General features: G+C 37.2%; 1 long non-coding RNA gene and 1 pseudogene across 1 annotated transcript in view; one reads left to right on the top strand and one right to left on the bottom strand.

Annotated features, from left to right (window-relative positions):
• Window positions 1-8,603: 8,603 nt before the first annotated feature.
• Window positions 8,604-9,882, bottom strand: LOC104859152 (annotated as a pseudogene).
• A 5,151-nt stretch (window positions 9,883-15,033) lies between these two features.
• LOC117284431 overlaps window positions 15,034-17,824 on the top strand; it is a 7,738-nt gene continuing 4,947 nt past the window's right edge. Inside the window, exon 1 of the long non-coding RNA XR_004515512.1 lies at window positions 15,034-15,102. This is a non-coding gene — a long non-coding RNA (uncharacterized LOC117284431). The remainder of the gene's footprint in view (window positions 15,103-17,824) is intronic.

The raw sequence follows: 17,824 nt of genomic DNA, 5'->3' as shown, positions 1-17,824 counted from the left end.
TTTCCTTCCCATTTCACAATGTCATTTATCTCATTAGGATCTTATGTACTGTTACAGTTTATTCACACCAGAGAAACCATTCTGTATCTACACATGTGTGATTTATTTATTTCACTTAGGAGTATATCCTCAAAATGCATCCATTTTCCTATGAATGACTCTAATTTCTCCTTCTTTATGGCTGAGTAGTATTCCATTTTATAGAAAAACCACATCTTCTTTATCCAGTTTCCAACTGATGGGCAAATAGGCTGTTTCCAAGTTTTAGCATTACAAACTGTGCTGCTATAAACATAGGTGTGCATATATCACTGTGATATGATTCTTTTGGAAAGATATCCAGCAGATGGATGGCTGGGTCAAATGGAACCTCTAGTCCCAGCTCTTTGAGGTATCTCCATATTGATTTCTGTAGTGGTTGTACCAGTCTGCACTCCCACCAACAATGGAGAAGGGTTCCTTTCTCTCCACAACCCCACCAACATTTGTTATTGTGTGATTTCTTGATAGCAGCCATTCTTTGTGGGGTGAGGTGGAATCTCACTGTTGTTTTCATCTGCATCTCTTGAATGACCAGTGATGTGGGACATTTTTTCATATATTTACTTGCTGCTTTTACTTCTTTGTCTGAGAAATGTCTGTTCATTTCGGATCCCCATTTTTGAATTGGGTCTTTATATTTGGAGGGGCTGATTGTTTTGAGTTCTTTATATATTCTACATAGTAGTCCTTTGTCTGAGGAGCAGCTGGTAAAAAAATTAGATAGCTTTATTAAATTGAGATATAGACCATCTATTCCAATTTTTTGCAGGGTTTTGTCATGACTGGGTGTTGAATTTTATCAAATGCTTTTTCTGCATCTATCGAGAGGATCATATGGTTTTTATCCTTGACTTTGTTAATATAGTGTATTATGTTTATTGACTTATGTATATTGAACCATCCTTGCATCCCTGGAATAAATCTGACTTGGTCGGGGTATATGATCTTCTTGATGATCCTCTATACTCTATTTGCTAGTATCTTATTAAGGATTTTTGCCTCTATATTCATTAAGGGGATTGGCCTGTTCATATCCAACATGTTTATAGCAGGTTTATTCACAATTGCTGAAAACTGGAAAGAACCCAATGCCCAATAGCACCACAACAGGTAAATAAATTTTTGAATATTCATGTACTACTGTCCTGTAAGAAAAAGGAAGCCAGACGATAAAAAAAAAGAAGACAGTAGTAAAGTGAATGAAATAAATATTCATGGTTTTCATGATGCAGTAGTTTAAAGATATCATTTCTGCACAAATTGACCTATGACTAAAATACATTTATTTCAAAATCTTAACACTTCTTCTTTGGAGTAAGTAGGTGGAAGTTATGTAGAAGGCTTGAGTTGAAGAGGAGGGAAGGACAGGGTAGGGCCTTGCTGCAGGTCCTAAATCTGTCCTTTCGCAAATCTGAGCTTGTTGTAAGTCTGCAGTCACACACTCTAGGACAGGTGAAAGATAAACAAATGACGCAGTGCAGCAGAACACAGAGTATGGAAACAGACTCACACAATGTAAACGGAGTGATGGTGGGCGTCACCAGTCAATAATCATTATGGAAAAGAAATTATTCGCATGAAGAGTGAGAATAAAATCCAGAAAGATGAAAAATGTGAGTGCTCAACAGTAAATCTTTAAAAGATTTGAAGAATGTATTGAAGATGTATTTGTGACTTCAGGAAGGCAAAGATGATAACATGCACACGAAAAGCAAAAACTGTGAAAAGTTTTAATATCTGGCAACATTAAATTTTCGGTTCCACAAAAGGTCATAAAAAAAGATTGAAAAAAAAAAAAAGAGACAAGATATTTACACCTCTAACTGGTACGTAGGAAAAAAATCGATTAAAATAGAGGCAAACAATATGACCAAAGCAATTCACAACAGAGAAAAACAAATGTCAGTTATCATGGGAAAAGATGCTGAACCTCGCTAGCAATCAAAGATGGAAATTAAGTAAAAATGGAACCATTTTCCTTTTTCCCACTTCCACACCACCCACCACCCTAAACTGGCAAATAATTAAAATGTATTGATGAAAATATTATCATAAACACAAAGCAAGAGAGATTCTCCATAAAATATTTTGGATTGGAATGAGAAGAGACATCATTGGAGAATGGATAATATATGGTTAATTTAAAGATTACATAACTTTCAAGCAAATTAATTCCACATAGACATGTAAATTCTAAGGCGATTCTCACATTGTGAGAATTCTTTATACCGAAGGAGATATGTACAAAAGTAATCATTGCAGCAATGTTATAATGCTGCAAGTTTACTTAGTAACCTAAATGTTCATCGAAGTCTGTATAACTAGTTTTTCTATATTTATGTGCTGGAATACCATAGAAAATTAAAATACACAAGTCATAACTATGTGCTATGGATAAGTCAGATAAAAGATAACATTAAGGGAAAGGGCTAGTTCTAGAATGGTAACATACACAAAATGGCAGACAAAATAATACTACATATTGCTTAGAGACATGACTATGTAGCAGGAGTACAAAAGTATACGTAAGACTGTGAAATGTTAGTTCCAAGAACACAGTTACCTTAGGTGGGGGGGACTTTTCATTGAAGTTTGGCTGCACTTCTCTCTGGAAAAGCATTATTCTCATAGAATTAATTTTTAGGTTTCTCATGCCTTCTTTGTTTCTAGTGAGAGCTAAGAAACATTTTGTTGCTATAAAATGAGCTCATGTAAAAATTATTCTATCTGTGGAATTTTCAAAATCCATATTACACTGACATTAACTTCTCTAAACTCGAGCAATTCTTTTTGTGCTAAATCATACTGCTGTTCTCTTTTCTTAACTTTACATATAAGACGTGGGGGAAAAAAGATGTGGGAAAGAAAACAAGAAATCATAATAATGTCTTTGGTGATCAATTAGGATAATACATGACACTTACTATGCTGTAAAGGTTTTCAAAGCACTGCCACACAAAATTATCTTGTTCAATCACAAGGCATCACTGAAGATTAAAAGTGTAGATAATTGGGGTTTATTACTTCCTTTCATTTTCTTTCCTGATGCTTCTTTTTCACTGATCACTGTTTGATAAGAAAGAAAAAGTAAAATCAAAATTGGTGAACTAGAAGATTTATGAAAAAGCTTGGGTTTGACAAGGGAAACGTTTTTCTAAAAATGAGTCCTTTAATGATAAAGCGGTAACTGAAAAATACAGTTAATATTTGGATTTAAAAATTATAGTAAAAGATATATTACCATTAATCCCCTCAAAATATGCCCCCTCACTCTGACCACACTTATACCAAAGTTGTTCTCACTTTCTGAAGCAGTTCTTGGAAGTCCACTTTTGTGTCTATGAGATATGATCAACAGTGAATGTTCGTGCTGATTATTACCATCAACGGAAAAGCAATCTCATAAAAGCATTAAGGTGTGTTTTCATCCACTTTATTCTCTGCATCCAGCACTGTGTGACTTCTGACTCTAATAACCACGAACGGTGAATGTTTTGAATTGATTCAGAACATCAAGGCAGCCATGACAGCATAATTAAGGACACGCAGGGCAGAGGTCTTCCAGAATTGCACCGGAAGGTGGAAAGAAGGATAGAATAAGTGCGTTTGAAGTGAGAGTATTTTGTGAGGCATTCATGGCAATGTGCCTTGATTAATAATTTGTTTTGTTTAAACACACTCTGGTTTTCAATCACATCTCATACTTGTCAAATTCGCCCTAGGTTTTCTAGTAGAGACCCTAAAATATGAGAACCTATGAGAGTGTACAGAACAATGTGAAGTCTAGTCATTCAATTTTTACTGTAAATCAAAAGCAAAATAGCCTTTACCAGGCTGTTTGAATGTCCTAATTTACACCCAGGAACTTCTCCTGGGAAGCTGTCTGAACCTAGCACTGACGAAAGTCTATTTAGTTCCTATTTTCATTCTTACATTGGACATAACAAAACTTCTCACCTTATCCTGGGAAGTAATTGAGTTTCTCCTCTGTTGAAGTTGACTCAAAGGTAGTCAAGAAATTGGGTGACTTGAAAATAAACAATTTTCTTCCCCACCTCCACACTCTTCCTCTTTTTTTCTCCTCTTTTAAACATTGCTGCTCAACAGGATTTTCTTTTGTTTATCTTTGGCAGAAATCCCTGACTAACAGATCATCTGTTGTTTGTAACAGTAATAGTGTCCATGGTGCAGGATTACTCAGGACATTGAAAATACTGGAGACAAATCTCAGTGCATGGAAATCATTTTGACTAAATGTGGGATCCTGGAGAGAATGCACACAGTAGTGGGCATCTGCAGCAAGAATACAGGGAAATGCAGAAATGAAATGAAATATAACATAATCTAAATAAATATCTAAAATGAGTCATGAAATCCCATCTGACTCCAGGACTCTTAGCCAGTCTTCAAGATCACACAAACATAGTTGGGAGAATGCTTTTCCTAGCGTTCAGTCAGGGTCCTGAGGAAGGAATTCCAGCTCACTGCATCTAGACACTGGTTCCCTGCTCAAAGCCTGTCATTGCCTCCTGGACCTCCAGACTCCTGACTTGGGCATCTAGGAGAAAATAATTCAGGTAGTCCTATCTTTCACCATCAGGCTATTTGAAAGGCCATTTTCTTTGAAAAGTCTTGGAAGGCAGGGATTAACCAAGTAGGTACTAGGCTAGTAATATCAGATGTTGTACCTCCTCTGACGAAGAAGAAATGGTTCAGGTGTTAAGAGTAATTCATCTAGAGTGGAACTGCCTAAGTGTGTTTTCTGGCTTTTAAGGGACTGCATGATATGGTAAGTTCCATATCATCTCTGTAGGAAATGCTTATTGATGGTTTATATCTTTCCACGATATAAAATATATGATATCTAACAGCCTCCAGTAAGCATTTCCCATTTGAAAAACTTGTGAGTTTTGGCTCAATTTTAGGGCCAATAGTCAAGCTGGATTATTTCCAGAATTTCTATATTGTCAAAAACAAACAAAACAAAATTGTAAGACAAGGTAGGATATTTTGAAAGAAAAAAAGATAGGATATTTTGTAAATAAACAGGTATCTTGGATTCATCCTTTTTGTATTTTATTTGTTTTGAGCAATGAGATCAATCTTTGTTTGGTGGAAGATGACCTTAATATTTGTGTTTTCTTTTAAATTGAATTTATTGGTACATTCTAGGTATACAGTACAGTTATATTCATTACTGGGATCTTGTACCTTTACATGCCAGGTCTTGGTTCTCATTTTTTCCCCTTGTCCCCACCCTCCCTTCACCCCCTCTCCCCTCCCCACCTTCAAACATTTTTATTCCATTTTTACATTTTCTCATATTTTTTTCCTTTCCCTTATTCCCCTTTCCCTATCCTTCTCACTGTCCCTACACCTTTGGTCCTTTTCTTCCTATTTCACGTTGCTAATTGTCCTGTTAGGATCTTGAGTACTCTTTTAGTTTTTCACAGCAGAGAAACTATTCAGTATTTGCATATGTGTGACTTATTTATTTCACTTAGGAGTATATCCTCAAAATGTACCCATTTACCTATGAATGAATCTACCTTCTCATTCTTTAAAATTATTTGTGTTTTCTAAAGGAGGATTTTATTTAATGGACTTCCCTAAAGAATTTCACACTTTTGAGTACCCTTCCTTGAGGTTTTCCCACTTTCTGTGTACTGTTGCTATCATTATGCTTCTATTCTTCTTGTAACTTCATCTTGATTTTTTTCTTTGTTACTTGTCAAAAAAAATGTTTTCCTCATCCATTTTTTGGTCAGCAGCATGAGCTATCAACCATTCTAACTCCATGTGTTTCTGCCCCAACTTCTTACGTTATAAACCTCTTTCAAAATTCTGTTGAAAACTGAACCAACCCTTCCAGAGAAGTGTGACTATTGGAGATGGAGAGACACAATCACAAATTGTACTTTCAGTTTCAGAAATGTATTGATCACCCTACGTTATAGGTCCTGATAAGCAAAGTCATCTCCTTTCCAGTGTCAATATCTAATTTGTACTGGTTCCAAAATCTCCATTTCTAAAATTCCTAACCCTTATCCAGTACTGCAGCCATGCATTTCAACCAAGTGAAGTGCGTGCACCTCAAAGTCAGCTATAAACACCACCTTCTCTTCTAAATCTACTATTCTCTGCTTTGGTGTCTGATCAGTGAATGAAACGACAACGCTTCAGTTGTCGAAGTTAAAATATCAGCCCCCCCATTCCAATTTTGGAAACAGACAGGCTTCACAGGTGGATCTGTGAACAAGAGGAGAGCCTCACTAGGACCTGTCTTCTGTGGCTTTTTTTTCCTCTTCCACATTTGGATAGGAATCTTGTCTCAGAATCCTTCCTGTGGATACCCAGACAGCTTCTTTATTATTTCCTACCTCTGATCACAGCAAGATTTTAGCAGAATTCTGTAAATATGTCCCAGCATACATGGTGCTTTGAGAAGTGTGTACATATTACAAGATGTAATTTTTGCCGAATTTACTGATTCCCTACATGCCTACAAGCCCTACTTCTTGCATTTAATTTTTCCCTTACATTTTGTATTTTCAGGAAAAGAAATGAGAAAATTTTTCTTTGAACATTTTTACTAACAAATACTAATTCTATATATTTATGGGTAGAATGTGATATTTTTATAATATGTGTATATTGTGGAATAATTAAATCAAACTAGCAATATACCCATCACCAAATATCCTTATCTTTTTTTGTGGTGGGAACATTTGAAACTTACCTCTTAACAACTCTGAAATATATAATATATTATTATTAACTGTAATCACCATTCTATCAAATAGGTCACATTCATTTCTCTCATTACCTCTGTCATACGAATAGGAATCTGAGGCACAAACAAGTGGAAAAGCTGAGTTACAAATGCAACCTGGATCAGTGTAGCTGCCTCCTTCAGTTAAATAGCAAGGGGCTGGGTCCAGAAGTGGGAAAAATCTTTTAATTTAAAAAATGTCCTTTATTTAATACAGCAACATGAAGAAATTATCACAAATAATGAACACAACCTCAACGTAAAACTTTCAGAGACAAAAATCATTGAAAAACTAAGGAGACGTGGAGGAGAAGATGTAAGTGAGTTATACTTATATCTATATGAAATACCTTACCTTGCCTTGCGATTTTGTTGTGTTCATGTTTTGAAACGTAAGTATTTCACCTATCTCAGATTATTAGCTGTGAATACAAACCAGGGCTAAATGCCAAACAGAGCAACAAAGCATTACAAACCAAAAGAATATTTTTTCTTCTTCTGCAACTCACAATAAAGTAAAATGACTATGAATACTGCTTATTATGATGAGTGCATAGGGATTCTTCATTACATTGGAGAATCAGTTATCTTGATAAATATCTAGTTACAGAAGTACTTCTTTTTCCAGAAAAAATGTTTTCAAAATGTCATCATCTTTTGATTGTAAGTAGCACTATAAAGAGAATGCCTTAGAACTTGTTCCATACAGACCTCTGATCACATATGCCAGCTACTCAAGAATTTCACAGTTATTCATCAGAGCCACGGAATACTTTTCAGGCAGTGAAGTACACTGCAATTCCACAGATCTTTTCGAATCTCAGGCTAAATTTAAGCAGCTGTGCTATACAGCTTGAACACAGAGTTAGGCAAACTATGACCTCTGCTCTCCAGTAACTTAGGGTCTAAGGAAAGAAACCCCAAAATGGAACCAAATGTAATTTGAGTTACCTATGTACAACTTGGGTGTATTCATCATAAGAAAAATTTCTTTCTCGGGCCCTTCCTTCTGAAATTTTTAAAGAATAAGATCTAACACTTACAGAATAAGATTAAGTTGATATATAGTCTTATTTGGCTGTTCGGTGCCAACTGTCACTCATATTATATTTCTGCTCTCAGATTTTGTATGATCTCAGTTACTTAAATACACAATATCATGCATGGAAAATTCATTGAGGAAATTCTTATCACACTACCAAAGTTGTTTCTTTATATTGATTCTACAGATTCTAAAAAATATTTCTTGGGCTGGGGATTTAGCTCAGTGGTTCTGCCACCTGCTGCACAAGCACAAGGACCCAAGTTTGATTCCCGGTATCAAAAAAAAAAAAAAAAAAAAAAAAAAAAAAAAAAAAAAAAGAAAGAAAGAAAGAAAAAAAGGCTCTTATAGTACAGATTCTTTGCCTTGATAGTACACATTTTTAAAAATATTTCTTGTATTTCCAACTTTCATACTCTTTTATAATATGATTAAGAATCTCTCTTGCAAACTATGGTGTAATAGCCAGGGAGTTGGCTCAATGGTTCTGCCACCTGCGTCGCAAGCACAAGGGCCCAAGTTTGATCCCCGATACCAAGAAAAACAAATGTGGTATAATAATTATAATGCAGATTTCAGAGAAGCAAGCCAAACTTTTAATTCTGTCCTTATAAATAGTTATGCAATCTTTGGCAATTTATATCTTTTTAAAAAATGGCTTTTTAGCATTTTTGTTTTAGACTGTGCAAACAAATATAAGCAAACAAACAACCAAAAAACATGAAATAGGCTCATCAAATGATGTAAAGTCATCCTTTCCAGGAAAGCAGAAGGTGGATGAGTGCAGGTTATCCTGAGGCCACCTATGTCCTGCTTCACTGCTGCTTGCGCTCTGCTGGGTTTTGCTCCTTCCCTGGGTCACAGTCTGGATCATTTTCCTCATCTTCTTCCCCTCGTCGTCCACTTCACCTTCGTCGGCATCATCGTCATCAATCAATGTCCTTCTTTAGCTTCTTCAGTGAAGTACAGCACTGATCTTGGAGTTTATGCTCACATAAAAAGTGAACAATTTCCAAGTCTGCAGCAAGGAGAGCTTCAGCAGCGTCATCCAGATCTCCGGAACTTCTGGAGGAGCAAAACAATTAAAGAAAGAATCACTGGAAACTGTTGTAGTCCACAGTATGAACTGTCCCACGTCCCTTATGTTTCCGCTTCTTTGTAATGGTTTTCAAAGTGACATTATTTCCTTTTTTCCAATCTTTTTGGCACCCTGTACAGTTCACGATTTCTGGCACTTCACATGAAAAGGGATCAGAATCATCTGGTTCAGATCTCTTGTCTTTGTCAACACTTCATTTGTGAACTATTCATTGGGTTCAAAGTGAAATTCTAAGGTAAAACTCCTAGGCTGTCCAGCATCCGAGAACTTCACTTTAATGTCCTTTAAATGCTTCAAAATAGGTTCATCACGTTCCTGAACCACGGCACTGAGCAAGTCAATGTCCTTAAAAAGTCAACCAAAATTCAAGAATTCCTTTAGGATCTTCTTTTTCTTCATCTTTTGTCTCATCTTCAATCTTCGCCTTTTCTTTCAGCTCCTCCGAAATTTCTTCTTCCTTGTCGGGTTTCCATCCACGTTCTTCTTCTGTAGGTTCATAAATTGCACAGATGATCTCAAATCGCTTTTCCAATAGAGGTTGGTAGAGAACAGCAGACATCTTTTCAAGACCATGAACTTCCTCATGGAATCTGGCTTCCACCTGTGCACATTTAACTGGAAAGTTTTTGAGAGCATTCACTCTTCTTTTAACCCCCTAGGCGAGCTCTCCGCGAATCCTGTCGGTGTGTCTACCAGACCAGCAGGCAGCAAGAATCTAAGGATTCTGTCATCCGAACAGTGAGCTGATGATGCGTGCTGACTTGTGCTTCTTCACCGGTTTCTCATTCCACTTCTTCAGTGCGAATCTCGATCAAGTTCAGAATATTCTTTGTTGTCACTGTCTGCCGTGTTGTAAGATCTGCAAGTATCAGGGGTTAGTTTGGGGAGTCCGGCGGCAGGAGCTGTGCAGGGAGTGACTGAGGGCATCGAGGCCTTGTTTTTCCATGTCCTTTAAATAAACAAAGAAATATTTAGATAAAGTTTATTGTGTGCAAAGAAACCGAGTGACATAGCCACAGATACAGAGTGGGTTGCATTAGAATTCTTCCATTCTTTGACATAAAAGGCCAAAAGAAGTTCTAAAAAAAAAAATCCTTTCATTTTGCTGACCAATATCACAAGGACAATATAAATTACAAACAGGACAGTTTTGACTTTAAAAAGGAGAAGCATTAAAATCATCTAATAACCATATAATTTTAATATATATTAACTGAAAAAATAGTTTGCTATTCTAACTAGCCTATAAAATAGGTTTTATCAAACTTGTTTTAAGAAAATTTTTTTTCTACAATAAAATGTTAAAAAAGCAAGAAAACTTCAGTGATTATCTTACCAGCAGACTGCAAACAGACGAATTGGTTTTTATACATGCTCCTTCACTTTAATCAGTTTCTTAGCTATGTCTATTTTTAATAATATAATCTTGTAATTTTCTGCAGATTGTAATTTTTCCCTATGGTGTGATTATTTTATTTTTAACTTCCTGCAGTCTTCTTCAAATTTGCATTTTAGGATGAATAAATTTGATACACTGGTATTTTCTGGTATTTGATACTCTGGCTTTTTGCTCTAACACTCATAGATTTGACTGAGACAAAATAATGCTATTCGTGCTTTGCTACTTAATAAGCTCAGAAAAAAAATTCTGTTCAATGAGGAAAATTCTCTGTTCTCTTTTCATGGATACTATTTTTGTTCTCCATTTAGAGTATCTTTTTTCAGTAAGTACATATTCTCACAAGCTGAAATATATGAAGTTATCTGTCACTATTTATGATTCATGTGAATGTTTTATAAAATTTACAAGTATGAAATCCTAAACCTCAGTTTCATTACATATTGATCCAAAATAGGCATAACCTAGATAAAATAGGAGCTCCATCAAAGAATTCGTTTCACAAGAGAAGACATTTAGAGTTACAATTTCTGAACTTTAAAACTGTACCTTGTAGGTTGAGCTCAAACATTTTATTCAGGTCCTCTCTTGCTTGCGAGGAAAAACTTCAGTGTTTAATGCTTATAAGCTCCTTTGTAATGATTGTAAAATGCTCATAGCTTCAAATACTGAAAGTGCTGGCACTCCATATCTGACCATGTTCATTAAAATTTCTAAGTTTGAAAAAAATATTGTCAAAGTTCAGAGAAGTCTGGAATAGGTTTAGTATCACTGCAGAGCACAAGTTAATTAGTTAAGTAGTTATTCAGATATGCACTTAGGAAATATAATTGATATTGTCCACAAAGAGAGAATACTTTGAGACATGCTATTATACTTTTTGTATTAGGTATCAGTTTCATTTGTTAAAAATGCAATTTCAACACTCTAACTGGCTTTGTACAAATATACTCTATATTTTAGGCATACGTTCCATTTTGATTGATAAATTTGAGAGCTCATTTGGATGCTGATGAATTAGGGTCGGAGTTGGCAAGCTGTCATCCTCTGGCCAAGTTTGGAATACTACCTGTTTCTGTAGATATCGATCTATTGGAGCACAGCCATGCTTTTTGTTTATGGAATATCTATGAGTACTTTTGCAATAAACAGCATGGTTCAGTAGTTGTGACAAAGATCTTGTGGCCGGCAGAGAGTAAAATATTTGCTATCTGGCCTTTTACAAGACACAAACTGACAACTCCTAAATTAACATTACACTACAAGAGTTTGCAAGTATATCTATGTATCATGTTTTTTTTCTCATCAGTAGTATTTATTATTCGTGTGAACAGCTTTACATCAATGGTATCACTCATTTGCTTAGCACATACTCATTTGCAGCAGCTAATTTTGAACAGCACCATTCCATAATTTAAGTGACTCATGTTCCATGGAGAATGATACTCCTTTAAAAATATGGGGTATCTGGAAAATGAATGAACAGGAAGAACTTTTTACATATTGGAATTCTAGCAACCTCTGCTTACTAAAACTCCACTGATTTTGTTTTATATCTGGTCTTTTGTTGTTATGTAATCATACAGTTGATAACAGAAAATTCCCTATGATCAAAAGTAATCAGCTGACAGAAGTACCCATATTCCCTCACTAGCCTACCTACCATACATGCTCACAACTCATCAGCCTGGCAGATTTTTCATAGCTTTTTTGTATCATGTGTTTTTAATTGAATAATGATATTATCTTAACAATGAGACAATACCCCACCAAAATTTTTGTTCATACTTGACCCATTAAACAACTTTGTCTTTGTTGGTGAACTTATCTGAATTTACAATAGAATTTACAAAATAATAAGTGAATTTCTAAGGGTTTTATTTTTATTCCATGAAATGGATGAACAAAGTCAACCAGTTATTGGAATTAAATGATTTTCCAGTTGAATTAGTAGATAACTACTAGGGATTCAGACTCAGTTTCATTTTGGCAAGGGGGTCTACTAAGGGATAGCCTTGGAATCAATTCCTAATAGAAGACAGTAGGAAAAGGCAGGGTTGGGCAGATAAACAAGTTGAGTTGACCCAAAGGTGACCTCTTCTAAACCCATCAGAATTATTTTTCTATGAGTCAGAAGGACCAGAACTTTAAAACTATGCAATGATCAGTTGCCTGCAGCATGAGTGACCCAGGCCTGACCGACAGCTCCTGCCTCTCAGTAACTGAGACAGGTTCTTCCTTGAAGCGAGAAGTGCATCCTCTGTCTCCTGCCATGCTTCCTGTAGTGGTCATCAATCAACTCCACCTGTGTCTGAACAGCAGCTCCTCCAAGGTGGCACCCTTCTTTTTCCAAAGAAGACTCAGAAGAGGAAGGTTAGTGATGTGAACTAAAATTTTCACAGCTGAAACTATTCTGCGACTCCTTGTCTCCCTCCCCTACCAGTCATTCCAAATTCTTAAAGCCCCAGATAGCAACTCTTTCACTCTGACCACGATGCTCTTTTATGGCTGGGGTTGCTTGAGAATTGTCTATTTTCTATAAAATTAGGAAAGAGGGTTTTAAGCAGACCCCAAATGGGTCGTGTAGGTGTCAATAATATTCCACCATTGTTTAACAACAGCATTTTCTCCTGCTGCTGATGAGATTCACTTAGTTTTGATAAGATGGTGATTCATCTTCTTGTTTGCTGACTGCTGGATAGAAGGAGGTTGAAATGTCTGTGTAGCAACCCTAGACTTTTTGTCCTCTGGCAGAAATATTCTTCTTTAAGGCACCAAGACTTATAAGCTTTAAAAGCCCAGAAACGTAGTGATAGAGACACACATTACCCCAATGGGAATAATAGTAAACAAAACTGTTGTTTGTTTCTGCCCCTTAATTCCTGGACCAATCTTTTGTTCTTCTATCGAAGACATGGTTTTATATAAATATCTTTGATTTAAGATGTAAACTATGGCTTTAAGAAAAAAGACTATTCCCCACACTCTATCAAGTGGCAGCTTCTGGGTGGGATTGCATATGATGTTACCAGTAGATTTCATGATCAGGACCCACTATCATATCTCCTTTCCTCTCACATGGGTCCCTGTTCTGATGAGATCCTACACTGATGGCTCAGATGGGCCACTCACCTTCAGACAGTAGTGTTGCTTGTGGCTGTGTGGGCTGAAAATGTAAACCTATTCCTTGAACACATGTCTATTCCTGCTGAATAGAATGAATCACGGGCACTTCCAATCTGATGGCAACTCAGTGTAGTCACCCTGCCACCAATGGTCAATTGGTGTACTTTAGAAACTGTCCTACTAGGAGGTTATCTCCACAAGTTAGAAATACAGTCGTAGTAACTACATCGGCCTTGGTAAACGGTGGGGGGGCATGTTTTTATAGCTCCATGGCTAATGCATTCACTGAGATAATGAAAGAACCTGACTGATACCTACTGGCTAGAGTGAGATAACAGGTTTCCAGGGAAAAATATTTAAGGGACTCATTCTTGGGTTGTTCTTATACAGCATTCGTACACAAGAATGAGTATCTCCTTATTGCCTCTCTGTGAATTAAATATGAATTCAGTTTTTCCCATTCCCAAGTGCACATTACATGCATCTGCCCGAGATTTTTGTCTTCAGTCTTTCAGCCTTTGTCCTTCCCAACCAGCTATGCCATTCTTCATTGTCTGTGACACACTCTCCAAAGATCATTTAACCATGGGTAAGTTCTCTGTCCAGCAAAATAGATGAGATGTCTACTGTATTTTAGAAGAATTATCCTCTTATCCTTGTTTTCCGAAGTCACATCAATGAAGCCTTTAAATCACAGTCTATTTTGTGCTTGCATCCAAGTACCAGCCTGAGTAATCTTTAAAAACTCAAGAATTTCTTTCTCCACTAGGTGGTCATAACAGATTCTCTATATACTTTAGATGTGAGCTGAAACAAGGATGCTGGTGCAACAGTGTGGGGTCACAAGGAGTTTGGGCTGTGGTTTCTTCATCTTGTTTGTGCTAGTGCTCAATATAGATGCATCATTTCAGCTTACAGTGAATTTAATTGTTGCTGGGTCTACTTGACCTGATTTAGAATGACATCATCTATGTAGTTAATCAATGTGATAGTCTGCGGTGGGCCCTCGTGGCTGACTGTCAGTTTCCAGCTAGTCCCACAGGAGGAGATTCTGTAGTAAATTCATGCTGAGGTGCAAGAAGTCCTGCCCTTTGTGCCACATAGAGCAGACTAAGCCAAAGCCGTCATGCTAATTAGGCCAGATAAGCAAGAAGTAGCTAGTGCACTGAAGGACTTGGCAAAACGCGTGCAATTCAGATATCAGAAGGACATGCTTTGCAGAAATTTAGAGGCTTGACACATACATAGAAGATTTCTAAAGCTTAATGGTTAGGGACTTTCTGGCATATGCTATGCAAGTTAAAGACAAATTATTACACTGTGTATTTCCCACCATGAAAAAGGCAACAAATCCCAAAAGGCTGTTCAAGTTTTAATGGCAGCATGTCACACGCCTGAGATGTTCCATTGGGATGCCAAGTGATCAAGATCCCTGTGGTGATAGCATGAGCAGACCAGGCAAGTTAATTTAGGACAAGGTCAAAACCATAAATGTGTACTGTTTACTATTCCATGGCAACATTCATTGCTTTTGATCCTTTTTTCCTACAGGATGACTGCAAATGCCACAGACCATATTAATTGGCTCTAGCAAAATGTGAAATTCTACACGGCAGCAGTAGGTAAGGCTATTCATTAGCTGAGCTTTCTGTAGTCTGCAGTTATTCTAGTTTCTGCATAGACCAGAGTATAGAATTACATAGATATAGTAAGAAGTAGCACCTAAGAGAAGGGCGAATTGCTGTCATCCTTCTCATCCCTCTGATGAAATATTTATTATCTTGGCTTCAGGAAAGAGTTTTAGATGCTTCCATTTGGAGTTATCTATTATGACATAACTTACAGGTCAAATAGCCACCATGAAGATTGTACTGATATTCTGGTTAACCTTGATTTCAGCTTGACTCCTGGAGAGCTGACTGAATTGTGCAGGTATTGAGCTCATCAGTGGGTTGCTCATTGAGGTGCTCATGGTGGAATGGACTGTTAGGTGCTGGAGCCTAGTTGGAGGACGTGGATCATGGGACTATGTGCTTGCACACTATGTCTGGCTCCTAGCACCTTCCCTCTTGTGTAGTTTTCCAGATGCCATAAAGTACCTTTACTTTACTGTGTCCTTCTGCCATGATGCTCTGACTCAGATGGACTGAAAACTCTCAAACTGAGGTAAAATAAACCTCTCCTCCTTTAAGTGGTGGATGCCAGGTATTTTGTCCCAGCAATGGTGAAACTGAACAATAAATCTGACCACCAAGCATTTCTATTTAAATTTATATTAGGGACCTGGAGAAATGATCACAAGGTACATCTGTTGATAGAGACCACCCAGGCAAGCTACAAATTCATAAACTGGCTTTTCAGATTAAAAGTCTGAGTCTCCCTAGAAGCCCACAGTGGCTGCCTGAAGAGCCAGCAGCTGGTGTGTAGGAAGAGAACAACTCTCCACGCCACTGGTCACAGCAGAGGTCTCAAAGATCCGTGACACTGTGATGCCTTGGATGGTAAGACAATAATGCAGCTACGGGCAGCGTGACATGTACACAAAACTTCTATAGAAGCAAAAATTAATCTATGGGAAAAAAGGATTTCCCATTAATCAATATTCTGTTCCTGCTAGAATGTTTTGCTCCCTTGTTGCTAGGACCCTGCTCTCCTCAGTGCTCTCCACTCCACTGTTCCCTGGATTGCCCCTAACCCCTTCAAGAAGCTGGGTGTTCAATAAATAGTAGCAAACTCCAGGAGACAGTGTCTTAGCTTGCTAAGAGGTTTGGCCATCCTGAGCCCCTTTTATGCAGTAAGGATCTTGTCTTTTATTGTCCTGCTGCTGTACCCTTGGTCAGGTGGTTGGGGGGATACTCAGCTTCCAAATCTATTTCCCAATGGACCGACTCTGAGACAGGCCATTTATTTCATGGTTGTCCACTCCTGCCAGTATAAACAGAAGGTGCGAAGGGAGCATGACGACACTGTGAATCTCCTGGTATCAGTGCATGGCTAAGAATTCTCAAAATGTTTGGGGGCTTATTTTCCTCCAGTGTTTAATTACCTGAGCAAAAGACGTTAAGTCTATCTGGAAGAAGAACCAGGTTAATCATTATCATGTATATTTGCTGTGAATCTCTTTTTCTGGGCTCGCAGCCTTTTTTCAGTCAACACATTCTAAAACAAAGCAATCCTCTCCCCTAAATAAACCTATGTGAGATCTAAAAACTGGGCAACTGACTTTTTCTTACTGTACAAGTTGACTTCCAAATAAGAAAGTTAAAAGGTCAATCACACATTTGAAGAGAATGTGTACAATAAACCAATCGAGGTAAAAAAATTAAATATCTAGAGTGTATAAAGAACTCTTGCAAATAAATAAGAAAAAGATGAAAAAATGTAAAGATAGTTGAACAAAAACTTCAAAACAGTGATAGATATGTAGTCAGTAAGCATATAAAAAGGTGGTCAGTGTAGAGAAGCTCCTCCTTCTATTCATATAGGGAAAACCAGTAATATACTACAATCCTGACATAAATAACATTAAAATTGGATAAAATATGTACAAATGGTTTTCTGCTATTAGATAATAGCAGGGGACCATAATATCTCAGAGAAGAGAGACCAACAAGGCAAACCCTACAATTGCTCTTGCTTCGTTTCAAGGCAATTTTTGGTCTGTGGCTCAGACAGGAACCCTATTACAGCACAACAGACTCTCAGAGCAGTGGAGACGTGTTTGCAATTTTGGGTTGCTACATAAGCTAGAATTTTCCAGACAGGTCACCCGCAATAGAGAGCAGTGTTGAGAAGAATTGCAGAAATCAGCAGAGGAGTCCCCTGGAGTCTTTGTGACTTACTAAGCTTGCACGAAGCAAGTATGTACAACACTGTGGGGAAAAAAACAGCTGGGCAAGGAATAATTACCAAAAAGCTGTAAGTCAAATAACTATTGGAAACTATATAGGCTGGGAGATATTAGAGTTGCCATTGGAGTTAGAAATCCTGATTGAAGACTCTGAATTTTACCAAAAAAAGAAAAAAAAAAACCCAGAAAAATCCAAGATTTAAAAATGGACATTACCTAGTCCTTGAGAAAAGAATATCCTCACCTCAACAAAATTTAAAAATGGGTCTCAAATGGATCAATTTAATTAGTAAGTAAATTAAACAATATAGAACAGTATAGAATTCATAATGTCCAATATACAATAAAAGCTACTATACTGGGTGTTGTGGCTCATGCTGTAATTCCAGCACTCAGAAGTCTGAGGCTGGAGGATCGCTGTGAGTTTGAGACCAGCCTGGGCTACATAGTGAGTTCTAGGTCAGTCTCAACTACACAGTGAGACCCTGTCTCAA

This window comes from Fukomys damarensis, unplaced genomic scaffold, assembly GCF_012274545.1.
Source record: "Fukomys damarensis isolate Sample0158 unplaced genomic scaffold, DMR_v1.0_HiC HiC_scaffold_5, whole genome shotgun sequence".
Classification (NCBI taxonomy): Eukaryota; Metazoa; Chordata; class Mammalia; order Rodentia; family Bathyergidae; genus Fukomys; species Fukomys damarensis.
Note: the sequence above shows the minus strand (reverse complement) of the source record. Positions and strands in the feature narration are given on the sequence as shown.